General features: G+C 49.9%; 33 non-coding genes across 33 annotated transcripts; all 33 read left to right on the top strand.

The window, feature by feature from the left end:
- Positions 1 to 136: 136 nt before the first annotated feature.
- Positions 137 to 218, top strand: Trnas-cga (transfer RNA serine (anticodon CGA)). Its single transcript has one exon. It is a non-coding gene; the product is annotated as a tRNA-Ser (tRNA).
- Positions 219 to 958: 740 nt separating this feature from the next.
- On the top strand, positions 959 to 1,040 carry Trnas-uga (transfer RNA serine (anticodon UGA)). Its single transcript has one exon. It is a non-coding gene; the product is annotated as a tRNA-Ser (tRNA).
- Positions 1,041 to 1,620: 580 nt separating this feature from the next.
- Trnaf-gaa (transfer RNA phenylalanine (anticodon GAA)) lies at positions 1,621 to 1,693 on the top strand. Its single transcript has one exon. It is a non-coding gene; the product is annotated as a tRNA-Phe (tRNA).
- Positions 1,694 to 2,233: 540 nt separating this feature from the next.
- On the top strand, positions 2,234 to 2,306 carry Trnak-uuu (transfer RNA lysine (anticodon UUU)). The gene has a single exon. It is a non-coding gene; the product is annotated as a tRNA-Lys (tRNA).
- A 138-nt stretch (positions 2,307 to 2,444) lies between these two features.
- On the top strand, positions 2,445 to 2,526 carry Trnas-cga (transfer RNA serine (anticodon CGA)). The gene has a single exon. It is a non-coding gene; the product is annotated as a tRNA-Ser (tRNA).
- A 740-nt stretch (positions 2,527 to 3,266) lies between these two features.
- Positions 3,267 to 3,348, top strand: Trnas-uga (transfer RNA serine (anticodon UGA)). The gene has a single exon. It is a non-coding gene; the product is annotated as a tRNA-Ser (tRNA).
- A 580-nt stretch (positions 3,349 to 3,928) lies between these two features.
- On the top strand, positions 3,929 to 4,001 carry Trnaf-gaa (transfer RNA phenylalanine (anticodon GAA)). The gene has a single exon. It is a non-coding gene; the product is annotated as a tRNA-Phe (tRNA).
- Positions 4,002 to 4,541: 540 nt separating this feature from the next.
- Positions 4,542 to 4,614, top strand: Trnak-uuu (transfer RNA lysine (anticodon UUU)). Its single transcript has one exon. It is a non-coding gene; the product is annotated as a tRNA-Lys (tRNA).
- A 138-nt stretch (positions 4,615 to 4,752) lies between these two features.
- Trnas-cga (transfer RNA serine (anticodon CGA)) lies at positions 4,753 to 4,834 on the top strand. Its single transcript has one exon. It is a non-coding gene; the product is annotated as a tRNA-Ser (tRNA).
- Positions 4,835 to 5,574: 740 nt separating this feature from the next.
- Trnas-uga (transfer RNA serine (anticodon UGA)) lies at positions 5,575 to 5,656 on the top strand. The gene has a single exon. It is a non-coding gene; the product is annotated as a tRNA-Ser (tRNA).
- A 580-nt stretch (positions 5,657 to 6,236) lies between these two features.
- Positions 6,237 to 6,309, top strand: Trnaf-gaa (transfer RNA phenylalanine (anticodon GAA)). The gene has a single exon. It is a non-coding gene; the product is annotated as a tRNA-Phe (tRNA).
- Positions 6,310 to 6,849: 540 nt separating this feature from the next.
- Positions 6,850 to 6,922, top strand: Trnak-uuu (transfer RNA lysine (anticodon UUU)). The gene has a single exon. It is a non-coding gene; the product is annotated as a tRNA-Lys (tRNA).
- Positions 6,923 to 7,060: 138 nt separating this feature from the next.
- Positions 7,061 to 7,142, top strand: Trnas-cga (transfer RNA serine (anticodon CGA)). The gene has a single exon. It is a non-coding gene; the product is annotated as a tRNA-Ser (tRNA).
- A 740-nt stretch (positions 7,143 to 7,882) lies between these two features.
- On the top strand, positions 7,883 to 7,964 carry Trnas-uga (transfer RNA serine (anticodon UGA)). The gene has a single exon. It is a non-coding gene; the product is annotated as a tRNA-Ser (tRNA).
- A 580-nt stretch (positions 7,965 to 8,544) lies between these two features.
- Positions 8,545 to 8,617, top strand: Trnaf-gaa (transfer RNA phenylalanine (anticodon GAA)). Its single transcript has one exon. It is a non-coding gene; the product is annotated as a tRNA-Phe (tRNA).
- A 540-nt stretch (positions 8,618 to 9,157) lies between these two features.
- Trnak-uuu (transfer RNA lysine (anticodon UUU)) lies at positions 9,158 to 9,230 on the top strand. Its single transcript has one exon. It is a non-coding gene; the product is annotated as a tRNA-Lys (tRNA).
- A 138-nt stretch (positions 9,231 to 9,368) lies between these two features.
- Trnas-cga (transfer RNA serine (anticodon CGA)) lies at positions 9,369 to 9,450 on the top strand. The gene has a single exon. It is a non-coding gene; the product is annotated as a tRNA-Ser (tRNA).
- A 740-nt stretch (positions 9,451 to 10,190) lies between these two features.
- Positions 10,191 to 10,272, top strand: Trnas-uga (transfer RNA serine (anticodon UGA)). The gene has a single exon. It is a non-coding gene; the product is annotated as a tRNA-Ser (tRNA).
- Positions 10,273 to 10,852: 580 nt separating this feature from the next.
- Positions 10,853 to 10,925, top strand: Trnaf-gaa (transfer RNA phenylalanine (anticodon GAA)). The gene has a single exon. It is a non-coding gene; the product is annotated as a tRNA-Phe (tRNA).
- Positions 10,926 to 11,465: 540 nt separating this feature from the next.
- On the top strand, positions 11,466 to 11,538 carry Trnak-uuu (transfer RNA lysine (anticodon UUU)). Its single transcript has one exon. It is a non-coding gene; the product is annotated as a tRNA-Lys (tRNA).
- Positions 11,539 to 11,676: 138 nt separating this feature from the next.
- Positions 11,677 to 11,758, top strand: Trnas-cga (transfer RNA serine (anticodon CGA)). The gene has a single exon. It is a non-coding gene; the product is annotated as a tRNA-Ser (tRNA).
- Positions 11,759 to 12,498: 740 nt separating this feature from the next.
- Positions 12,499 to 12,580, top strand: Trnas-uga (transfer RNA serine (anticodon UGA)). Its single transcript has one exon. It is a non-coding gene; the product is annotated as a tRNA-Ser (tRNA).
- Positions 12,581 to 13,160: 580 nt separating this feature from the next.
- Trnaf-gaa (transfer RNA phenylalanine (anticodon GAA)) lies at positions 13,161 to 13,233 on the top strand. Its single transcript has one exon. It is a non-coding gene; the product is annotated as a tRNA-Phe (tRNA).
- A 540-nt stretch (positions 13,234 to 13,773) lies between these two features.
- On the top strand, positions 13,774 to 13,846 carry Trnak-uuu (transfer RNA lysine (anticodon UUU)). Its single transcript has one exon. It is a non-coding gene; the product is annotated as a tRNA-Lys (tRNA).
- Positions 13,847 to 13,984: 138 nt separating this feature from the next.
- On the top strand, positions 13,985 to 14,066 carry Trnas-cga (transfer RNA serine (anticodon CGA)). The gene has a single exon. It is a non-coding gene; the product is annotated as a tRNA-Ser (tRNA).
- Positions 14,067 to 14,806: 740 nt separating this feature from the next.
- Positions 14,807 to 14,888, top strand: Trnas-uga (transfer RNA serine (anticodon UGA)). Its single transcript has one exon. It is a non-coding gene; the product is annotated as a tRNA-Ser (tRNA).
- A 580-nt stretch (positions 14,889 to 15,468) lies between these two features.
- Positions 15,469 to 15,541, top strand: Trnaf-gaa (transfer RNA phenylalanine (anticodon GAA)). The gene has a single exon. It is a non-coding gene; the product is annotated as a tRNA-Phe (tRNA).
- A 540-nt stretch (positions 15,542 to 16,081) lies between these two features.
- Positions 16,082 to 16,154, top strand: Trnak-uuu (transfer RNA lysine (anticodon UUU)). The gene has a single exon. It is a non-coding gene; the product is annotated as a tRNA-Lys (tRNA).
- Positions 16,155 to 16,292: 138 nt separating this feature from the next.
- Positions 16,293 to 16,374, top strand: Trnas-cga (transfer RNA serine (anticodon CGA)). Its single transcript has one exon. It is a non-coding gene; the product is annotated as a tRNA-Ser (tRNA).
- Positions 16,375 to 17,114: 740 nt separating this feature from the next.
- On the top strand, positions 17,115 to 17,196 carry Trnas-uga (transfer RNA serine (anticodon UGA)). Its single transcript has one exon. It is a non-coding gene; the product is annotated as a tRNA-Ser (tRNA).
- Positions 17,197 to 17,776: 580 nt separating this feature from the next.
- Positions 17,777 to 17,849, top strand: Trnaf-gaa (transfer RNA phenylalanine (anticodon GAA)). Its single transcript has one exon. It is a non-coding gene; the product is annotated as a tRNA-Phe (tRNA).
- Positions 17,850 to 18,389: 540 nt separating this feature from the next.
- Trnak-uuu (transfer RNA lysine (anticodon UUU)) lies at positions 18,390 to 18,462 on the top strand. The gene has a single exon. It is a non-coding gene; the product is annotated as a tRNA-Lys (tRNA).
- Positions 18,463 to 18,600: 138 nt separating this feature from the next.
- Trnas-cga (transfer RNA serine (anticodon CGA)) lies at positions 18,601 to 18,682 on the top strand. Its single transcript has one exon. It is a non-coding gene; the product is annotated as a tRNA-Ser (tRNA).
- Positions 18,683 to 23,157: the final 4,475 nt, after the last annotated feature.

The raw sequence follows: 23,157 nt of genomic DNA, 5'->3' as shown, positions 1-23,157 counted from the left end.
AATTTTAATACTTTGGTAGCGATTCGTCTGGTAGCGGTGGAGACGCTACAGAAAATAATGCAGCTATGCCGTTTTCTGACACCACAGTGCTTTAAACGGTAGCAGTTGCATGTGTCCGGAGAACACCGCGCTAACGGCAGTCGTGGCCGAGTGGTTAAGGCGTCTGACTCGAAATCAGATTCCCTCTGGGAGCGTAGGTTCGAATCCTACCGTGTGCGTGCGATTTTGCGTAAAGAGGAGCAAACATTTTCGCACACATGTGACATGTGTGGGCGAATGCGGGTGCAAACCAGTGACGCCATTCTCAACAAGACGAAAATTTCCGTTTTAAGAATACTGAGTTTTCGCGACGACCGCTGCTTACTCTGGCTATCGGTTCACCTCACACTGACACTGACGCTGGGACTGCAGAAAGCCGTCGCTGAGATCGTGAGTACACAGATGTGCTCGAAAGTGATGGACAGAGCGAACATCTCATTTTCTTTTTAAGAATCGCAATTTCAATCACTCGAGTGCGGCAAAAGCAGTGGTGCAGCGTTTCTTTTCTTAAGATCTCGCAGCTGCTTGGAGGTATGTCCATCGTTTTAAGACGGCAGAAAACTAGCGTCAGCGGTGCGTCAGTGGGAAGTCTGTGAAGTCGCCATTGGAGCCGTAAGCCAGTAATTACGACATGCGAATCACTCGCACACCACGCAGCTGTACGATAATGCTCTTGCGTGGGTCCGCATAGCTGAGTCGGTAGAGCGTTAGGTTTTCAACCGAAGGGTCCTGGGTTCAAGTCCCTGTCTGGGCGAAAATTAATACACCTGGGTTCAAGTCCCTGTCTGGGCGAAAATTAATACACTTTCGTAACGGCTAATGGAAACCGTACAGGAAAGAGTGAGGCCACGCCGTTTTCTGCCACCAGATTGCTTCTAAAGATGGCGGTTTCAGTTGTCGGGAGTCGCTTCCGCCACCGGCAGTCGTGGCCGAGTGGTTAAGGCGTCTGACTTGAAATCAGATTCCCTCTGGGAGCGTAGGTTCGAGTCCTGCCGACTGCGAAAATTTTCTCGCTCTCAAATGGCGGACGTTCAGCTGCATCCTAGCAGTTGCGTCACTACTAAACACGTGGGTCACCAGCAATGTGCAGTGCTATTTGATCCAGGGCGCAGCGCTACAGTCGCGCCCAGAAGCCGCAGCTCATCTCCGCGTCTCACAGGCGTCCACCAGGTGTTAGTACAAGTGTCGCCTCACTGGGCAGTGCAGATGTGTCCATTTTAGCTTGCAGACGATGACGTGTGAGCTAACGCAAGTCGAATGTTTTACCGTGTGTATCTGCAAGATACTGCCTCTCATACGGTGGAGAGACTCACTCCTTCTTGTGTCTCGTTCTCCGCACACGAGTTGCCCCTGGCATCGATATAGCACGGGTTTTCTAGCGTCAGCGAAGTCAATATTACACGAATCGAGTCGACATGTTTGCTTGTTACGATGACGGAAGAAGAAGAAATGTGTGTGTAACTTCACTGCATCGGCTGCTCGCCTTTCAGCGCCCCTGTGTCTTATCAGACGAAGGTGACTGTGAAATTGGCAACGAGGCAGAGGTTAATGAACACATGCAAATGACAACCTTCAACGTCAGCCGAAATAGCTCAGTTGGGAGAGCGTTAGACTGAAGATCTAAAGGTCCCTGGTTCGATCCCGGGTTTCGGCACCGATTCGTTTTGATGCGACGCCAATGGAATTACTCTGCGTTTGTGATAATGCAACTACCGCTGACAACAAAAATGACTCTCTCCTGTAGCTGTTCTGGTTGTCTAGTGCATGCCATAAGAGGAACTCACTAGACAACTAACTCCCCTAGAAGCAAAAGAATTAAAAATATCCTACCGACTGCATTCCTTTTTCTGTGTCAGGTGGGGAAGAACGTCTTCAACGGAACCGTGAAATGAGCGAAAGCGTGGGAAACATTGCATTCGAAATGCTTGTGAATTTTCCAATTGCCCAGTGAGTGTCGACAAAACACGTAAATTCTCTGCTCCAACGTATGAGACGTAACAACTGATGCAATTTGTTGTTGCATCATGTGCCAGCAGTCTTCGATAGTGTGTTACGAGCTTAGCGCGATAAGTTTGTAGACAGCATTTAGGCGACGTTTTATTTGTTAACGGCCCCATACAGCGATTGCACAACAGTAAAGGACATGAGTCAATGTATAGTTGTGCGTCGTGGGAGGTTTTGCAGCCTCGTGTGAGCTCGGATAGCTCAGTCGGTAGAGCATTAGGCTTTTAACCTAAGGGCCCCGGTTTCAAGTCCCTGTCCAGGCGGAAATTTTAATACTTTGGTAGCGATTCGTCTGGTAGCGGTGGAGACGCTACAGAAAATAATGCAGCTATGCCGTTTTCTGACACCACAGTGCTTTAAACGGTAGCAGTTGCATGTGTCCGGAGAACACCGCGCTAACGGCAGTCGTGGCCGAGTGGTTAAGGCGTCTGACTCGAAATCAGATTCCCTCTGGGAGCGTAGGTTCGAATCCTACCGTGTGCGTGCGATTTTGCGTAAAGAGGAGCAAACATTTTCGCACACATGTGACATGTGTGGGCGAATGCGGGTGCAAACCAGTGACGCCATTCTCAACAAGACGAAAATTTCCGTTTTAAGAATACTGAGTTTTCGCGACGACCGCTGCTTACTCTGGCTATCGGTTCACCTCACACTGACACTGACGCTGGGACTGCAGAAAGCCGTCGCTGAGATCGTGAGTACACAGATGTGCTCGAAAGTGATGGACAGAGCGAACATCTCATTTTCTTTTTAAGAATCGCAATTTCAATCACTCGAGTGCGGCAAAAGCAGTGGTGCAGCGTTTCTTTTCTTAAGATCTCGCAGCTGCTTGGAGGTATGTCCATCGTTTTAAGACGGCAGAAAACTAGCGTCAGCGGTGCGTCAGTGGGAAGTCTGTGAAGTCGCCATTGGAGCCGTAAGCCAGTAATTACGACATGCGAATCACTCGCACACCACGCAGCTGTACGATAATGCTCTTGCGTGGGTCCGCATAGCTGAGTCGGTAGAGCGTTAGGTTTTCAACCGAAGGGTCCTGGGTTCAAGTCCCTGTCTGGGCGAAAATTAATACACCTGGGTTCAAGTCCCTGTCTGGGCGAAAATTAATACACTTTCGTAACGGCTAATGGAAACCGTACAGGAAAGAGTGAGGCCACGCCGTTTTCTGCCACCAGATTGCTTCTAAAGATGGCGGTTTCAGTTGTCGGGAGTCGCTTCCGCCACCGGCAGTCGTGGCCGAGTGGTTAAGGCGTCTGACTTGAAATCAGATTCCCTCTGGGAGCGTAGGTTCGAGTCCTGCCGACTGCGAAAATTTTCTCGCTCTCAAATGGCGGACGTTCAGCTGCATCCTAGCAGTTGCGTCACTACTAAACACGTGGGTCACCAGCAATGTGCAGTGCTATTTGATCCAGGGCGCAGCGCTACAGTCGCGCCCAGAAGCCGCAGCTCATCTCCGCGTCTCACAGGCGTCCACCAGGTGTTAGTACAAGTGTCGCCTCACTGGGCAGTGCAGATGTGTCCATTTTAGCTTGCAGACGATGACGTGTGAGCTAACGCAAGTCGAATGTTTTACCGTGTGTATCTGCAAGATACTGCCTCTCATACGGTGGAGAGACTCACTCCTTCTTGTGTCTCGTTCTCCGCACACGAGTTGCCCCTGGCATCGATATAGCACGGGTTTTCTAGCGTCAGCGAAGTCAATATTACACGAATCGAGTCGACATGTTTGCTTGTTACGATGACGGAAGAAGAAGAAATGTGTGTGTAACTTCACTGCATCGGCTGCTCGCCTTTCAGCGCCCCTGTGTCTTATCAGACGAAGGTGACTGTGAAATTGGCAACGAGGCAGAGGTTAATGAACACATGCAAATGACAACCTTCAACGTCAGCCGAAATAGCTCAGTTGGGAGAGCGTTAGACTGAAGATCTAAAGGTCCCTGGTTCGATCCCGGGTTTCGGCACCGATTCGTTTTGATGCGACGCCAATGGAATTACTCTGCGTTTGTGATAATGCAACTACCGCTGACAACAAAAATGACTCTCTCCTGTAGCTGTTCTGGTTGTCTAGTGCATGCCATAAGAGGAACTCACTAGACAACTAACTCCCCTAGAAGCAAAAGAATTAAAAATATCCTACCGACTGCATTCCTTTTTCTGTGTCAGGTGGTGAAGAACGTCTTCAACGGAACCGTGAAATGAGCGAAAGCGTGGGAAACATTGCATTCGAAATGCTTGTGAATTTTCCAATTGCCCAGTGAGTGTCGACAAAACACGTAAATTCTCTGCTCCAACGTATGAGACGTAACAACTGATGCAATTTGTTGTTGCATCATGTGCCAGCAGTCTTCGATAGTGTGTTACGAGCTTAGCGCGATAAGTTTGTAGACAGCATTTAGGCGACGTTTTATTTGTTAACGGCCCCATACAGCGATTGCACAACAGTAAAGGACATGAGTCAATGTATAGTTGTGCGTCGTGGGAGGTTTTGCAGCCTCGTGTGAGCTCGGATAGCTCAGTCGGTAGAGCATTAGGCTTTTAACCTAAGGGCCCCGGTTTCAAGTCCCTGTCCAGGCGGAAATTTTAATACTTTGGTAGCGATTCGTCTGGTAGCGGTGGAGACGCTACAGAAAATAATGCAGCTATGCCGTTTTCTGACACCACAGTGCTTTAAACGGTAGCAGTTGCATGTGTCCGGAGAACACCGCGCTAACGGCAGTCGTGGCCGAGTGGTTAAGGCGTCTGACTCGAAATCAGATTCCCTCTGGGAGCGTAGGTTCGAATCCTACCGTCTGCGTGCGATTTTGCGTAAAGAGGAGCAAACATTTTCGCACACATGTGACATGTGTGGGCGAATGCGGGTGCAAACCAGTGACGCCATTCTCAACAAGACGAAAATTTCCGTTTTAAGAATACTGAGTTTTCGCGACGACCGCTGCTTACTCTGGCTATCGGTTCACCTCACACTGACACTGACGCTGGGACTGCAGAAAGCCGTCGCTGAGATCGTGAGTACACAGATGTGCTCGAAAGTGATGGACAGAGCGAACATCTCATTTTCTTTTTAAGAATCGCAATTTCAATCACTCGAGTGCGGCAAAAGCAGTGGTGCAGCGTTTCTTTTCTTAAGATCTCGCAGCTGCTTGGAGGTATGTCCATCGTTTTAAGACGGCAGAAAACTAGCGTCAGCGGTGCGTCAGTGGGAAGTCTGTGAAGTCGCCATTGGAGCCGTAAGCCAGTAATTACGACATGCGAATCACTCGCACACCACGCAGCTGTACGATAATGCTCTTGCGTGGGTCCGCATAGCTGAGTCGGTAGAGCGTTAGGTTTTCAACCGAAGGGTCCTGGGTTCAAGTCCCTGTCTGGGCGAAAATTAATACACCTGGGTTCAAGTCCCTGTCTGGGCGAAAATTAATACACTTTCGTAACGGCTAATGGAAACCGTACAGGAAAGAGTGAGGCCACGCCGTTTTCTGCCACCAGATTGCTTCTAAAGATGGCGGTTTCAGTTGTCGGGAGTCGCTTCCGCCACCGGCAGTCGTGGCCGAGTGGTTAAGGCGTCTGACTTGAAATCAGATTCCCTCTGGGAGCGTAGGTTCGAGTCCTGCCGACTGCGAAAATTTTCTCGCTCTCAAATGGCGGACGTTCAGCTGCATCCTAGCAGTTGCGTCACTACTAAACACGTGGGTCACCAGCAATGTGCAGTGCTATTTGATCCAGGGCGCAGCGCTACAGTCGCGCCCAGAAGCCGCAGCTCATCTCCGCGTCTCACAGGCGTCCACCAGGTGTTAGTACAAGTGTCGCCTCACTGGGCAGTGCAGATGTGTCCATTTTAGCTTGCAGACGATGACGTGTGAGCTAACGCAAGTCGAATGTTTTACCGTGTGTATCTGCAAGATACTGCCTCTCATACGGTGGAGAGACTCACTCCTTCTTGTGTCTCGTTCTCCGCACACGAGTTGCCCCTGGCATCGATATAGCACGGGTTTTCTAGCGTCAGCGAAGTCAATATTACACGAATCGAGTCGACATGTTTGCTTGTTACGATGACGGAAGAAGAAGAAATGTGTGTGTAACTTCACTGCATCGGCTGCTCGCCTTTCAGCGCCCCTGTGTCTTATCAGACGAAGGTGACTGTGAAATTGGCAACGAGGCAGAGGTTAATGAACACATGCAAATGACAACCTTCAACGTCAGCCGAAATAGCTCAGTTGGGAGAGCGTTAGACTGAAGATCTAAAGGTCCCTGGTTCGATCCCGGGTTTCGGCACCGATTCGTTTTGATGCGACGCCAATGGAATTACTCTGCGTTTGTGATAATGCAACTACCGCTGACAACAAAAATGACTCTCTCCTGTAGCTGTTCTGGTTGTCTAGTGCATGCCATAAGAGGAACTCACTAGACAACTAACTCCCCTAGAAGCAAAAGAATTAAAAATATCCTACCGACTGCATTCCTTTTTCTGTGTCAGGTGGTGAAGAACGTCTTCAACGGAACCGTGAAATGAGCGAAAGCGTGGGAAACATTGCATTCGAAATGCTTGTGAATTTTCCAATTGCCCAGTGAGTGTCGACAAAACACGTAAATTCTCTGCTCCAACGTATGAGACGTAACAACTGATGCAATTTGTTGTTGCATCATGTGCCAGCAGTCTTCGATAGTGTGTTACGAGCTTAGCGCGATAAGTTTGTAGACAGCATTTAGGCGACGTTTTATTTGTTAACGGCCCCATACAGCGATTGCACAACAGTAAAGGACATGAGTCAATGTATAGTTGTGCGTCGTGGGAGGTTTTGCAGCCTCGTGTGAGCTCGGATAGCTCAGTCGGTAGAGCATTAGGCTTTTAACCTAAGGGCCCCGGTTTCAAGTCCCTGTCCAGGCGGAAATTTTAATACTTTGGTAGCGATTCGTCTGGTAGCGGTGGAGACGCTACAGAAAATAATGCAGCTATGCCGTTTTCTGACACCACAGTGCTTTAAACGGTAGCAGTTGCATGTGTCCGGAGAACACCGCGCTAACGGCAGTCGTGGCCGAGTGGTTAAGGCGTCTGACTCGAAATCAGATTCCCTCTGGGAGCGTAGGTTCGAATCCTACCGTCTGCGTGCGATTTTGCGTAAAGAGGAGCAAACATTTTCGCACACATGTGACATGTGTGGGCGAATGCGGGTGCAAACCAGTGACGCCATTCTCAACAAGACGAAAATTTCCGTTTTAAGAATACTGAGTTTTCGCGACGACCGCTGCTTACTCTGGCTATCGGTTCACCTCACACTGACACTGACGCTGGGACTGCAGAAAGCCGTCGCTGAGATCGTGAGTACACAGATGTGCTCGAAAGTGATGGACAGAGCGAACATCTCATTTTCTTTTTAAGAATCGCAATTTCAATCACTCGAGTGCGGCAAAAGCAGTGGTGCAGCGTTTCTTTTCTTAAGATCTCGCAGCTGCTTGGAGGTATGTCCATCGTTTTAAGACGGCAGAAAACTAGCGTCAGCGGTGCGTCAGTGGGAAGTCTGTGAAGTCGCCATTGGAGCCGTAAGCCAGTAATTACGACATGCGAATCACTCGCACACCACGCAGCTGTACGATAATGCTCTTGCGTGGGTCCGCATAGCTGAGTCGGTAGAGCGTTAGGTTTTCAACCGAAGGGTCCTGGGTTCAAGTCCCTGTCTGGGCGAAAATTAATACACCTGGGTTCAAGTCCCTGTCTGGGCGAAAATTAATACACTTTCGTAACGGCTAATGGAAACCGTACAGGAAAGAGTGAGGCCACGCCGTTTTCTGCCACCAGATTGCTTCTAAAGATGGCGGTTTCAGTTGTCGGGAGTCGCTTCCGCCACCGGCAGTCGTGGCCGAGTGGTTAAGGCGTCTGACTTGAAATCAGATTCCCTCTGGGAGCGTAGGTTCGAGTCCTGCCGACTGCGAAAATTTTCTCGCTCTCAAATGGCGGACGTTCAGCTGCATCCTAGCAGTTGCGTCACTACTAAACACGTGGGTCACCAGCAATGTGCAGTGCTATTTGATCCAGGGCGCAGCGCTACAGTCGCGCCCAGAAGCCGCAGCTCATCTCCGCGTCTCACAGGCGTCCACCAGGTGTTAGTACAAGTGTCGCCTCACTGGGCAGTGCAGATGTGTCCATTTTAGCTTGCAGACGATGACGTGTGAGCTAACGCAAGTCGAATGTTTTACCGTGTGTATCTGCAAGATACTGCCTCTCATACGGTGGAGAGACTCACTCCTTCTTGTGTCTCGTTCTCCGCACACGAGTTGCCCCTGGCATCGATATAGCACGGGTTTTCTAGCGTCAGCGAAGTCAATATTACACGAATCGAGTCGACATGTTTGCTTGTTACGATGACGGAAGAAGAAGAAATGTGTGTGTAACTTCACTGCATCGGCTGCTCGCCTTTCAGCGCCCCTGTGTCTTATCAGACGAAGGTGACTGTGAAATTGGCAACGAGGCAGAGGTTAATGAACACATGCAAATGACAACCTTCTACGTCAGCCGAAATAGCTCAGTTGGGAGAGCGTTAGACTGAAGATCTAAAGGTCCCTGGTTCGATCCCGGGTTTCGGCACCGATTCGTTTTGATGCGACGCCAATGGAATTACTCTGCGTTTGTGATAATGCAACTACCGCTGACAACAAAAATGACTCTCTCCTGTAGCTGTTCTGGTTGTCTAGTGCATGCCATAAGAGGAACTCACTAGACAACTAACTCCCCTAGAAGCAAAAGAATTAAAAATATCCTACCGACTGCATTCCTTTTTCTGTGTCAGGTGGTGAAGAACGTCTTCAACGGAACCGTGAAATGAGCGAAAGCGTGGGAAACATTGCATTCGAAATGCTTGTGAATTTTCCAATTGCCCAGTGAGTGTCGACAAAACACGTAAATTCTCTGCTCCAACGTATGAGACGTAACAACTGATGCAATTTGTTGTTGCATCATGTGCCAGCAGTCTTCGATAGTGTGTTACGAGCTTAGCGCGATAAGTTTGTAGACAGCATTTAGGCGACGTTTTATTTGTTAACGGCCCCATACAGCGATTGCACAACAGTAAAGGACATGAGTCAATGTATAGTTGTGCGTCGTGGGAGGTTTTGCAGCCTCGTGTGAGCTCGGATAGCTCAGTCGGTAGAGCATTAGGCTTTTAACCTAAGGGCCCCGGTTTCAAGTCCCTGTCCAGGCGGAAATTTTAATACTTTGGTAGCGATTCGTCTGGTAGCGGTGGAGACGCTACAGAAAATAATGCAGCTATGCCGTTTTCTGACACCACAGTGCTTTAAACGGTAGCAGTTGCATGTGTCCGGAGAACACCGCGCTAACGGCAGTCGTGGCCGAGTGGTTAAGGCGTCTGACTCGAAATCAGAATCCCTCTGGGAGCGTAGGTTCGAATCCTACCGTGTGCGTGCGATTTTGCGTAAAGAGGAGCAAACATTTTCGCACACATGTGACATGTGTGGGCGAATGCGGGTGCAAACCAGTGACGCCATTCTCAACAAGACGAAAATTTCCGTTTTAAGAATACTGAGTTTTCGCGACGACCGCTGCTTACTCTGGCTATCGGTTCACCTCACACTGACACTGACGCTGGGACTGCAGAAAGCCGTCGCTGAGATCGTGAGTACACAGATGTGCTCGAAAGTGATGGACAGAGCGAACATCTCATTTTCTTTTTAAGAATCGCAATTTCAATCACTCGAGTGCGGCAAAAGCAGTGGTGCAGCGTTTCTTTTCTTAAGATCTCGCAGCTGCTTGGAGGTATGTCCATCGTTTTAAGACGGCAGAAAACTAGCGTCAGCGGTGCGTCAGTGGGAAGTCTGTGAAGTCGCCATTGGAGCCGTAAGCCAGTAATTACGACATGCGAATCACTCGCACACCACGCAGCTGTACGATAATGCTCTTGCGTGGGTCCGCATAGCTGAGTCGGTAGAGCGTTAGGTTTTCAACCGAAGGGTCCTGGGTTCAAGTCCCTGTCTGGGCGAAAATTAATACACCTGGGTTCAAGTCCCTGTCTGGGCGAAAATTAATACACTTTCGTAACGGCTAATGGAAACCGTACAGGAAAGAGTGAGGCCACGCCGTTTTCTGCCACCAGATTGCTTCTAAAGATGGCGGTTTCAGTTGTCGGGAGTCGCTTCCGCCACCGGCAGTCGTGGCCGAGTGGTTAAGGCGTCTGACTTGAAATCAGATTCCCTCTGGGAGCGTAGGTTCGAGTCCTGCCGACTGCGAAAATTTTCTCGCTCTCAAATGGCGGACGTTCAGCTGCATCCTAGCAGTTGCGTCACTACTAAACACGTGGGTCACCAGCAATGTGCAGTGCTATTTGATCCAGGGCGCAGCGCTACAGTCGCGCCCAGAAGCCGCAGCTCATCTCCGCGTCTCACAGGCGTCCACCAGGTGTTAGTACAAGTGTCGCCTCACTGGGCAGTGCAGATGTGTCCATTTTAGCTTGCAGACGATGACGTGTGAGCTAACGCAAGTCGAATGTTTTACCGTGTGTATCTGCAAGATACTGCCTCTCATACGGTGGAGAGACTCACTCCTTCTTGTGTCTCGTTCTCCGCACACGAGTTGCCCCTGGCATCGATATAGCACGGGTTTTCTAGCGTCAGCGAAGTCAATATTACACGAATCGAGTCGACATGTTTGCTTGTTACGATGACGGAAGAAGAAGAAATGTGTGTGTAACTTCACTGCATCGGCTGCTCGCCTTTCAGCGCCCCTGTGTCTTATCAGACGAAGGTGACTGTGAAATTGGCAACGAGGCAGAGGTTAATGAACACATGCAAATGACAACCTTCAACGTCAGCCGAAATAGCTCAGTTGGGAGAGCGTTAGACTGAAGATCTAAAGGTCCCTGGTTCGATCCCGGGTTTCGGCACCGATTCGTTTTGATGCGACGCCAATGGAATTACTCTGCGTTTGTGATAATGCAACTACCGCTGACAACAAAAATGACTCTCTCCTGTAGCTGTTCTGGTTGTCTAGTGCATGCCATAAGAGGAACTCACTAGACAACTAACTCCCCTAGAAGCAAAAGAATTAAAAATATCCTACCGACTGCATTCCTTTTTCTGTGTCAGGTGGTGAAGAACGTCTTCAACGGAACCGTGAAATGAGCGAAAGCGTGGGAAACATTGCATTCGAAATGCTTGTGAATTTTCCAATTGCCCAGTGAGTGTCGACAAAACACGTAAATTCTCTGCTCCAACGTATGAGACGTAACAACTGATGCAATTTGTTGTTGCATCATGTGCCAGCAGTCTTCGATAGTGTGTTACGAGCTTAGCGCGATAAGTTTGTAGACAGCATTTAGGCGACGTTTTATTTGTTAACGGCCCCATACAGCGATTGCACAACAGTAAAGGACATGAGTCAATGTATAGTTGTGCGTCGTGGGAGGTTTTGCAGCCTCGTGTGAGCTCGGATAGCTCAGTCGGTAGAGCATTAGGCTTTTAACCTAAGGGCCCCGGTTTCAAGTCCCTGTCCAGGCGGAAATTTTAATACTTTGGTAGCGATTCGTCTGGTAGCGGTGGAGACGCTACAGAAAATAATGCAGCTATGCCGTTTTCTGACACCACAGTGCTTTAAACGGTAGCAGTTGCATGTGTCCGGAGAACACCGCGCTAACGGCAGTCGTGGCCGAGTGGTTAAGGCGTCTGACTCGAAATCAGATTCCCTCTGGGAGCGTAGGTTCGAATCCTACCGTCTGCGTGCGATTTTGCGTAAAGAGGAGCAAACATTTTCGCACACATGTGACATGTGTGGGCGAATGCGGGTGCAAACCAGTGACGCCATTCTCAACAAGACGAAAATTTCCGTTTTAAGAATACTGAGTTTTCGCGACGACCGCTGCTTACTCTGGCTATCGGTTCACCTCACACTGACACTGACGCTGGGACTGCAGAAAGCCGTCGCTGAGATCGTGAGTACACAGATGTGCTCGAAAGTGATGGACAGAGCGAACATCTCATTTTCTTTTTAAGAATCGCAATTTCAATCACTCGAGTGCGGCAAAAGCAGTGGTGCAGCGTTTCTTTTCTTAAGATCTCGCAGCTGCTTGGAGGTATGTCCATCGTTTTAAGACGGCAGAAAACTAGCGTCAGCGGTGCGTCAGTGGGAAGTCTGTGAAGTCGCCATTGGAGCCGTAAGCCAGTAATTACGACATGCGAATCACTCGCACACCACGCAGCTGTACGATAATGCTCTTGCGTGGGTCCGCATAGCTGAGTCGGTAGAGCGTTAGGTTTTCAACCGAAGGGTCCTGGGTTCAAGTCCCTGTCTGGGCGAAAATTAATACACCTGGGTTCAAGTCCCTGTCTGGGCGAAAATTAATACACTTTCGTAACGGCTAATGGAAACCGTACAGGAAAGAGTGAGGCCACGCCGTTTTCTGCCACCAGATTGCTTCTAAAGATGGCGGTTTCAGTTGTCGGGAGTCGCTTCCGCCACCGGCAGTCGTGGCCGAGTGGTTAAGGCGTCTGACTTGAAATCAGATTCCCTCTGGGAGCGTAGGTTCGAGTCCTGCCGACTGCGAAAATTTTCTCGCTCTCAAATGGCGGACGTTCAGCTGCATCCTAGCAGTTGCGTCACTACTAAACACGTGGGTCACCAGCAATGTGCAGTGCTATTTGATCCAGGGCGCAGCGCTACAGTCGCGCCCAGAAGCCGCAGCTCATCTCCGCGTCTCACAGGCGTCCACCAGGTGTTAGTACAAGTGTCGCCTCACTGGGCAGTGCAGATGTGTCCATTTTAGCTTGCAGACGATGACGTGTGAGCTAACGCAAGTCGAATGTTTTACCGTGTGTATCTGCAAGATACTGCCTCTCATACGGTGGAGAGACTCACTCCTTCTTGTGTCTCGTTCTCCGCACACGAGTTGCCCCTGGCATCGATATAGCACGGGTTTTCTAGCGTCAGCGAAGTCAATATTACACGAATCGAGTCGACATGTTTGCTTGTTACGATGACGGAAGAAGAAGAAATGTGTGTGTAACTTCACTGCATCGGCTGCTCGCCTTTCAGCGCCCCTGTGTCTTATCAGACGAAGGTGACTGTGAAATTGGCAACGAGGCAGAGGTTAATGAACACATGCAAATGACAACCTTCAACGTCAGCCGAAATAGCTCAGTTGGGAGAGCGTTAGACTGAAGATCTAAAGGTCCCTGGTTCGATCCCGGGTTTCGGCACCGATTCGTTTTGATGCGACGCCAATGGAATTACTCTGCGTTTGTGATAATGCAACTACCGCTGACAACAAAAATGACTCTCTCCTGTAGCTGTTCTGGTTGTCTAGTGCATGCCATAAGAGGAACTCACTAGACAACTAACTCCCCTAGAAGCAAAAGAATTAAAAATATCCTACCGACTGCATTCCTTTTTCTGTGTCAGGTGGTGAAGAACGTCTTCAACGGAACCGTGAAATGAGCGAAAGCGTGGGAAACATTGCATTCGAAATGCTTGTGAATTTTCCAATTGCCCAGTGAGTGTCGACAAAACACGTAAATTCTCTGCTCCAACGTATGAGACGTAACAACTGATGCAATTTGTTGTTGCATCATGTGCCAGCAGTCTTCGATAGTGTGTTACGAGCTTAGCGCGATAAGTTTGTAGACAGCATTTAGGCGACGTTTTATTTGTTAACGGCCCCATACAGCGATTGCACAACAGTAAAGGACATGAGTCAATGTATAGTTGTGCGTCGTGGGAGGTTTTGCAGCCTCGTGTGAGCTCGGATAGCTCAGTCGGTAGAGCATTAGGCTTTTAACCTAAGGGCCCCGGTTTCAAGTCCCTGTCCAGGCGGAAATTTTAATACTTTGGTAGCGATTCGTCTGGTAGCGGTGGAGACGCTACAGAAAATAATGCAGCTATGCCGTTTTCTGACACCACAGTGCTTTAAACGGTAGCAGTTGCATGTGTCCGGAGAACACCGCGCTAACGGCAGTCGTGGCCGAGTGGTTAAGGCGTCTGACTCGAAATCAGATTCCCTCTGGGAGCGTAGGTTCGAATCCTACCGTCTGCGTGCGATTTTGCGTAAAGAGGAGCAAACATTTTCGCACACATGTGACATGTGTGGGCGAATGCGGGTGCAAACCAGTGACGCCATTCTCAACAAGACGAAAATTTCCGTTTTAAGAATACTGAGTTTTCGCGACGACCGCTGCTTACTCTGGCTATCGGTTCACCTCACACTGACACTGACGCTGGGACTGCAGAAAGCCGTCGCTGAGATCGTGAGTACACAGATGTGCTCGAAAGTGATGGACAGAGCGAACATCTCATTTTCTTTTTAAGAATCGCAATTTCAATCACTCGAGTGCGGCAAAAGCAGTGGTGCAGCGTTTCTTTTCTTAAGATCTCGCAGCTGCTTGGAGGTATGTCCATCGTTTTAAGACGGCAGAAAACTAGCGTCAGCGGTGCGTCAGTGGGAAGTCTGTGAAGTCGCCATTGGAGCCGTAAGCCAGTAATTACGACATGCGAATCACTCGCACACCACGCAGCTGTACGATAATGCTCTTGCGTGGGTCCGCATAGCTGAGTCGGTAGAGCGTTAGGTTTTCAACCGAAGGGTCCTGGGTTCAAGTCCCTGTCTGGGCGAAAATTAATACACCTGGGTTCAAGTCCCTGTCTGGGCGAAAATTAATACACTTTCGTAACGGCTAATGGAAACCGTACAGGAAAGAGTGAGGCCACGCCGTTTTCTGCCACCAGATTGCTTCTAAAGATGGCGGTTTCAGTTGTCGGGAGTCGCTTCCGCCACCGGCAGTCGTGGCCGAGTGGTTAAGGCGTCTGACTTGAAATCAGATTCCCTCTGGGAGCGTAGGTTCGAGTCCTGCCGACTGCGAAAATTTTCTCGCTCTCAAATGGCGGACGTTCAGCTGCATCCTAGCAGTTGCGTCACTACTAAACACGTGGGTCACCAGCAATGTGCAGTGCTATTTGATCCAGGGCGCAGCGCTACAGTCGCGCCCAGAAGCCGCAGCTCATCTCCGCGTCTCACAGGCGTCCACCAGGTGTTAGTACAAGTGTCGCCTCACTGGGCAGTGCAGATGTGTCCATTTTAGCTTGCAGACGATGACGTGTGAGCTAACGCAAGTCGAATGTTTTACCGTGTGTATCTGCAAGATACTGCCTCTCATACGGTGGAGAGACTCACTCCTTCTTGTGTCTCGTTCTCCGCACACGAGTTGCCCCTGGCATCGATATAGCACGGGTTTTCTAGCGTCAGCGAAGTCAATATTACACGAATCGAGTCGACATGTTTGCTTGTTACGATGACGGAAGAAGAAGAAATGTGTGTGTAACTTCACTGCATCGGCTGCTCGCCTTTCAGCGCCCCTGTGTCTTATCAGACGAAGGTGACTGTGAAATTGGCAACGAGGCAGAGGTTAATGAACACATGCAAATGACAACCTTCTACGTCAGCCGAAATAGCTCAGTTGGGAGAGCGTTAGACTGAAGATCTAAAGGTCCCTGGTTCGATCCCGGGTTTCGGCACCGATTCGTTTTGATGCGACGCCAATGGAATTACTCTGCGTTTGTGATAATGCAACTACCGCTGACAACAAAAATGACTCTCTCCTGTAGCTGTTCTGGTTGTCTAGTGCATGCCATAAGAGGAACTCACTAGACAACTAACTCCCCTAGAAGCAAAAGAATTAAAAATATCCTACCGACTGCATTCCTTTTTCTGTGTCAGGTGGTGAAGAACGTCTTCAACGGAACCGTGAAATGAGCGAAAGCGTGGGAAACATTGCATTCGAAATGCTTGTGAATTTTCCAATTGCCCAGTGAGTGTCGACAAAACACGTAAATTCTCTGCTCCAACGTATGAGACGTAACAACTGATGCAATTTGTTGTTGCATCATGTGCCAGCAGTCTTCGATAGTGTGTTACGAGCTTAGCGCGATAAGTTTGTAGACAGCATTTAGGCGACGTTTTATTTGTTAACGGCCCCATACAGCGATTGCACAACAGTAAAGGACATGAGTCAATGTATAGTTGTGCGTCGTGGGAGGTTTTGCAGCCTCGTGTGAGCTCGGATAGCTCAGTCGGTAGAGCATTAGGCTTTTAACCTAAGGGCCCCGGTTTCAAGTCCCTGTCCAGGCGGAAATTTTAATACTTTGGTAGCGATTCGTCTGGTAGCGGTGGAGACGCTACAGAAAATAATGCAGCTATGCCGTTTTCTGACACCACAGTGCTTTAAACGGTAGCAGTTGCATGTGTCCGGAGAACACCGCGCTAACGGCAGTCGTGGCCGAGTGGTTAAGGCGTCTGACTCGAAATCAGATTCCCTCTGGGAGCGTAGGTTCGAATCCTACCGTCTGCGTGCGATTTTGCGTAAAGAGGAGCAAACATTTTCGCACACATGTGACATGTGTGGGCGAATGCGGGTGCAAACCAGTGACGCCATTCTCAACAAGACGAAAATTTCCGTTTTAAGAATACTGAGTTTTCGCGACGACCGCTGCTTACTCTGGCTATCGGTTCACCTCACACTGACACTGACGCTGGGACTGCAGAAAGCCGTCGCTGAGATCGTGAGTACACAGATGTGCTCGAAAGTGATGGACAGAGCGAACATCTCATTTTCTTTTTAAGAATCGCAATTTCAATCACTCGAGTGCGGCAAAAGCAGTGGTGCAGCGTTTCTTTTCTTAAGATCTCGCAGCTGCTTGGAGGTATGTCCATCGTTTTAAGACGGCAGAAAACTAGCGTCAGCGGTGCGTCAGTGGGAAGTCTGTGAAGTCGCCATTGGAGCCGTAAGCCAGTAATTACGACATGCGAATCACTCGCACACCACGCAGCTGTACGATAATGCTCTTGCGTGGGTCCGCATAGCTGAGTCGGTAGAGCGTTAGGTTTTCAACCGAAGGGTCCTGGGTTCAAGTCCCTGTCTGGGCGAAAATTAATACACCTGGGTTCAAGTCCCTGTCTGGGCGAAAATTAATACACTTTCGTAACGGCTAATGGAAACCGTACAGGAAAGAGTGAGGCCACGCCGTTTTCTGCCACCAGATTGCTTCTAAAGATGGCGGTTTCAGTTGTCGGGAGTCGCTTCCGCCACCGGCAGTCGTGGCCGAGTGGTTAAGGCGTCTGACTTGAAATCAGATTCCCTCTGGGAGCGTAGGTTCGAGTCCTGCCGACTGCGAAAATTTTCTCGCTCTCAAATGGCGGACGTTCAGCTGCATCCTAGCAGTTGCGTCACTACTAAACACGTGGGTCACCAGCAATGTGCAGTGCTATTTGATCCAGGGCGCAGCGCTACAGTCGCGCCCAGAAGCCGCAGCTCATCTCCGCGTCTCACAGGCGTCCACCAGGTGTTAGTACAAGTGTCGCCTCACTGGGCAGTGCAGATGTGTCCATTTTAGCTTGCAGACGATGACGTGTGAGCTAACGCAAGTCGAATGTTTTACCGTGTGTATCTGCAAGATACTGCCTCTCATACGGTGGAGAGACTCACTCCTTCTTGTGTCTCGTTCTCCGCACACGAGTTGCCCCTGGCATCGATATAGCACGGGTTTTCTAGCGTCAGCGAAGTCAATATTACACGAATCGAGTCGACATGTTTGCTTGTTACGATGACGGAAGAAGAAGAAATGTGTGTGTAACTTCACTGCATCGGCTGCTCGCCTTTCAGCGCCCCTGTGTCTTATCAGACGAAGGTGACTGTGAAATTGGCAACGAGGCAGAGGTTAATGAACACATGCAAATGACAACCTTCAACGTCAGCCGAAATAGCTCAGTTGGGAGAGCGTTAGACTGAAGATCTAAAGGTCCCTGGTTCGATCCCGGGTTTCGGCACCGATTCGTTTTGATGCGACGCCAATGGAATTACTCTGCGTTTGTGATAATGCAACTACCGCTGACAACAAAAATGACTCTCTCCTGTAGCTGTTCTGGTTGTCTAGTGCATGCCATAAGAGGAACTCACTAGACAACTAACTCCCCTAGAAGCAAAAGAATTAAAAATATCCTACCGACTGCATTCCTTTTTCTGTGTCAGGTGGTGAAGAACGTCTTCAACGGAACCGTGAAATGAGCGAAAGCGTGGGAAACATTGCATTCGAAATGCTTGTGAATTTTCCAATTGCCCAGTGAGTGTCGACAAAACACGTAAATTCTCTGCTCCAACGTATGAGACGTAACAACTGATGCAATTTGTTGTTGCATCATGTGCCAGCAGTCTTCGATAGTGTGTTACGAGCTTAGCGCGATAAGTTTGTAGACAGCATTTAGGCGACGTTTTATTTGTTAACGGCCCCATACAGCGATTGCACAACAGTAAAGGACATGAGTCAATGTATAGTTGTGCGTCGTGGGAGGTTTTGCAGCCTCGTGTGAGCTCGGATAGCTCAGTCGGTAGAGCATTAGGCTTTTAACCTAAGGGCCCCGGTTTCAAGTCCCTGTCCAGGCGGAAATTTTAATACTTTGGTAGCGATTCGTCTGGTAGCGGTGGAGACGCTACAGAAAATAATGCAGCTATGCCGTTTTCTGACACCACAGTGCTTTAAACGGTAGCAGTTGCATGTGTCCGGAGAACACCGCGCTAACGGCAGTCGTGGCCGAGTGGTTAAGGCGTCTGACTCGAAATCAGATTCCCTCTGGGAGCGTAGGTTCGAATCCTACCGTCTGCGTGCGATTTTGCGTAAAGAGGAGCAAACATTTTCGCACACATGTGACATGTGTGGGCGAATGCGGGTGCAAACCAGTGACGCCATTCTCAACAAGACGAAAATTTCCGTTTTAAGAATACTGAGTTTTCGCGACGACCGCTGCTTACTCTGGCTATCGGTTCACCTCACACTGACACTGACGCTGGGACTGCAGAAAGCCGTCGCTGAGATCGTGAGTACACAGATGTGCTCGAAAGTGATGGACAGAGCGAACATCTCATTTTCTTTTTAAGAATCGCAATTTCAATCACTCGAGTGCGGCAAAAGCAGTGGTGCAGCGTTTCTTTTCTTAAGATCTCGCAGCTGCTTGGAGGTATGTCCATCGTTTTAAGACGACAGAAAACTAGCGTCAGCGGTGCGTCAGTGGGAAGTCGGTGAAGTCGCCATTGGAGCCGTAAGCCAGTAATTACGACATGCGAATCACTCGCACACCATGCAGCTGTACGATAATGCTCTTGCGTGGGTCCGCATAGCTGAGTCGCAGTCGAGGTGCGGCCGTCGTGCCAGTCGGACGTGCCTGGAGCGTTGTTTACGTGCTCAGCTGCGGCTTGCGGTGCGGCACGTGGTGAGTTGAGGGCCGTTGCGGCGCGCATTACATCTTGTTGTTAACGACTAGAACCTAACATGGATCACCCAGAGCGAAAAGATACTTTGAAGTTTATGTTTGATGGCAGTTTCTCTCGACCGAAGTATTACGAAGTCGAACGATTTCTTGATGAAGACGTAAAATTACCCCCCACCGATATCATTGGTATCCATTTGTCTATTGTTAGTAGCACGGTTTATATCAAATTGCGTGACCCAGAATTGTGCGACAAAATCATCGAGTCATGTGGCGGTACTTATAAATTTCGACACAGTGACGGGAATGTGGGTGAGGTGACTGTTGTCCACGCTGGTCTTGGTATTCGCACCGTCAGAATTTTCGAGTTGCCTTTTGAAATCACGGCCGAACAAATTAATGCTTCTCTTAAGTCCTACGGCAAAATTATCAGTAACATTGCCGAAAAGTGGGCCTCGTTCCATAAGTACCCTGTCTTGAATGGTGTGCGGCAAATTAAGATCGAATTGCAACGGCATATTCCATCCTACCTAACGATTTGTGGCTATAGGGCGATAATCATGTATGAGGGACAGCCCCGTACATGTTCCGGCTGTAATTCCACAGGCCACGTCCGAGCACAGTGCATCCAACGACGTGTAACACAGCTGCCTGCGGGTGAACTAGCCACTCCCACGCAACCGACAATACTACCGACTACTTATGTAGCGGCGGTCCGTGCAAATACACCCACGGCGCCGGCTGTGGACGTGGGACTTCGTGTGGCCGATATTACGGAGGACGGAGATGTACCTATGGAAATGTCTACCACTCAGGAAGCTTTGCCGGCCACTGGCTTACTAGACGCGGTGCCCCGTGACGCCTCACGTGAGGCAGCTCGGGTCGACGGCGTAGAGGCTGCTACTACCGATATTGACAGACGGCAGGAGACAGGGGCTCTTCCTCTTCCCTTAGAGAATGCGGAAGTCTCCGTCGGTAGGTCCTCCCCGAAAAAACACAAGAAACGTCGGATCGCTCGTCCTGAGGCAGCCCAATCGGCGCCCCTCTTGCGTGAAAAGGCCAAACAAGCGGGCCGCATGATCTGCGATGACACTTCGGGGACCGACGATTGTCTTCCGTCGTTGGCCTCACCCATGACTATTGACGATGATGTCTCCAACCTTGACACGGGGAGGGCAGAGACTTGTGCACCACCGCGGACGGACCAAGTGCCGGATGCGCAGGGTGACGGCCCGCTATGCGGTTCCGGAACCGCCACAGCAGGCGCGACAACGGCTGTGTCTGTTGTCAATTGGGCGGATGACACTGAAGATATGGCCGGCACTCCCGACCGTGACGAACCGATGGCAACTGGTTGGTTGGTTGGTTTGGGGAAGGAGACCAGACAGCGTGGTCATCGGTCTCATCGGATTAGGGAAGGAAGTCGGCCGTGCCCTTTCAGAGGAACCATCCCGGCATTTGCCTGGAGTGATTTAGGGAAATCACGGAAAACCTAAATCAGGATGGCCGGACGCGGGATTGAACCGTCGTCCTCCCGAATGGCAACTGGTGATACGCTGCTTACGCCCCGGCGCAATGCAGCTTCCACGGACGGCGACGTCTAGACTTATTCGACCTCCGAAGCGGACGACTGCTGAAGGGATAAAAATCTTACCTGTTTCCATCTGCAGATGACCAGTCGTCCCATATCGCTCCGTTCACGACAATCTTATAAGATTTCTACTCTGAATGTAAACCGCATTGTCTCTCAAGCAAAAATCCACAGCCTTCGACAGTATTTACGGGCCGCTGATATAGATATTCTGTTCGTACAGGAAGCTATGACTCCACTCCTAGCCGATGTCCCCGGTTATGACGCCATTGTCAATATAGGAACGGAGGCCGGTACCATCATTCTGTATCGGGAAGGCATTGAATGTTCTTGTTTGTCCATGTTACCTACAGGACGGGGCATTGCCGCCCAGTTCCATGATGTACTTCTTCTTAATGTGTACGCTCCTTCCGGTTCCAGCGCGCGAGCGGCGAGGAAGGAGTTTTATACTGGAGAGATAGCGCCTTTAATCACCGACTTGCGTCTGCGTATTATTATGGGTGGTGACTTTAACTGCGTTTTGCGCCGATCCGATCAAACGCCGAATTTTAACTTCAGTCAGGAACTGCTGACACTGGTCACAGAATTGCAGTTAGTCGACACGTGGGAGACCTTACACCCAGATGATGTTGCCTTTACTCACTTTACGCCGACGTCTTCCAGCAGGTTAGATCGCATATATGTGCACCGCGATCTTTTAGCCGACGTGGGAACTTGCGAATATTGGCCCGTTAATTTCAGTGACCATATCGCTTACCACACCGTCTTAAATCACTCGCCGCAGAAGGTTTACAGAGGCTTCGGACGATGGCAACTCAACTGTCGCCTCTTACAAGACGCCACTTTAGAGCGTGAGATACGGTCGGTTTGGCATTCCGTAACATCACGCAGACCCACGTACCCCACGTGGATTGATTGGTGGACGCTTTATGCAAAGAGGAAACTCATTACTTGCCTCAGACACCACGCCAGGATTCGCGCGCGCGGTGAGAAGGAAATCACTGAATTCTATTTCTGCGCCCTGCGAGAATTGTACCGAGATTATCATCAGGTGCCTAATAACATCACGCACGTACGCAGACTCCAAGCGAAAATTACATCCTTGATGGGACGGAACGCTATCGGCCACCAGATTCGTGCACGTGACTTCACCAACTTGCCGCAACAGCAGACGTCTGTTCACCATATCGTCCAACAGTTACATGCGGCGCGCAGGAAACTTATTCATAAGTTGCAAGATGCCGACGGTGCTTTTTATACCCAACACCGCGACATCAAAAACCATGTTGCCAACCACTTTGCCGCACTTTACACCCGTGCGGGTGTACCACATGAGAAAGTGCGAGAATGGTATCACTCTGGACACCCACCGTACCGCATTACCGACGACCACAATCGGGACTTGCTCGCTCCCTTTACCAACGAAGAACTAAAGGATGCCCTGCTTGCCGCACCACGAAATAAATCTCCGGGCACGGACGGGCTCTCTGTCGAGTTTTACGTCAAATATTGGCCTATATTAGGGGACGGACTCACGGAGATGTACAATGAAATACTACGTGGGATTGCTCTGCCCCAAGCCTTCACAGAGGGGTTAACTGTTTTACTACCTAAGACGCCGACGCCGCTCACCACCAAAGATCTGCGGCCCATTACTTTGCTCAATGCGGACTTTAAACTTCTGACGCGCGCCCTCAATGCCCGATTACGGCAGCTGTTACCCGATCTTCTGGGACCATACCAAATGAGTGCGATACGTGGTCGCTCATTGTCCACCATTTTGGCGCTGTATCGGGATCTCGTGTCCCTCACCTGGGCCACCCACACTCCTATGGCCATAGCATTTCTCGATTTTGACAAGGCTTACGATCGGGCTGACTATCGTTATCTCAGTAGCGTGATGGAAACTATGGGCTTCAGTCTTAATTTTATCCACCTCATCAACAACTGTATCCGTGGTACCCGTACACGGTTCCTGATCAATAATACATTGACGGAGTACATCCAGCTCTCACGGGGTATCAAGCAAGGCTGCCCTCTCTCAACGACGCTTTATGCGATCCTCATGGAACCCTTGTTGCGCCGCCTACATCATAGCCTACCTGGATTCCAGTTTTATGGTGTCAAGTCTGTGGTCCAAGCATACGCCGACGATGTCAGCGTGCTCCTTAATGACGTTCGCGATGTCACCGCAGCGAAGCGCATTCTTGAGGAATTCCAAAGCGATAGTGGTGCAATGTTAAACGTCAATAAATCCGCCGTCTTAACGCTTGGTCAGGAACG

The sequence above is a fragment of the Schistocerca serialis genome, chromosome 4 (assembly GCF_023864345.2).
Source record: "Schistocerca serialis cubense isolate TAMUIC-IGC-003099 chromosome 4, iqSchSeri2.2, whole genome shotgun sequence".
NCBI classification, from domain to species: domain Eukaryota; kingdom Metazoa; phylum Arthropoda; class Insecta; order Orthoptera; family Acrididae; genus Schistocerca; species Schistocerca serialis.
This window is presented reverse-complemented; position numbering and strand designations above follow the sequence as displayed.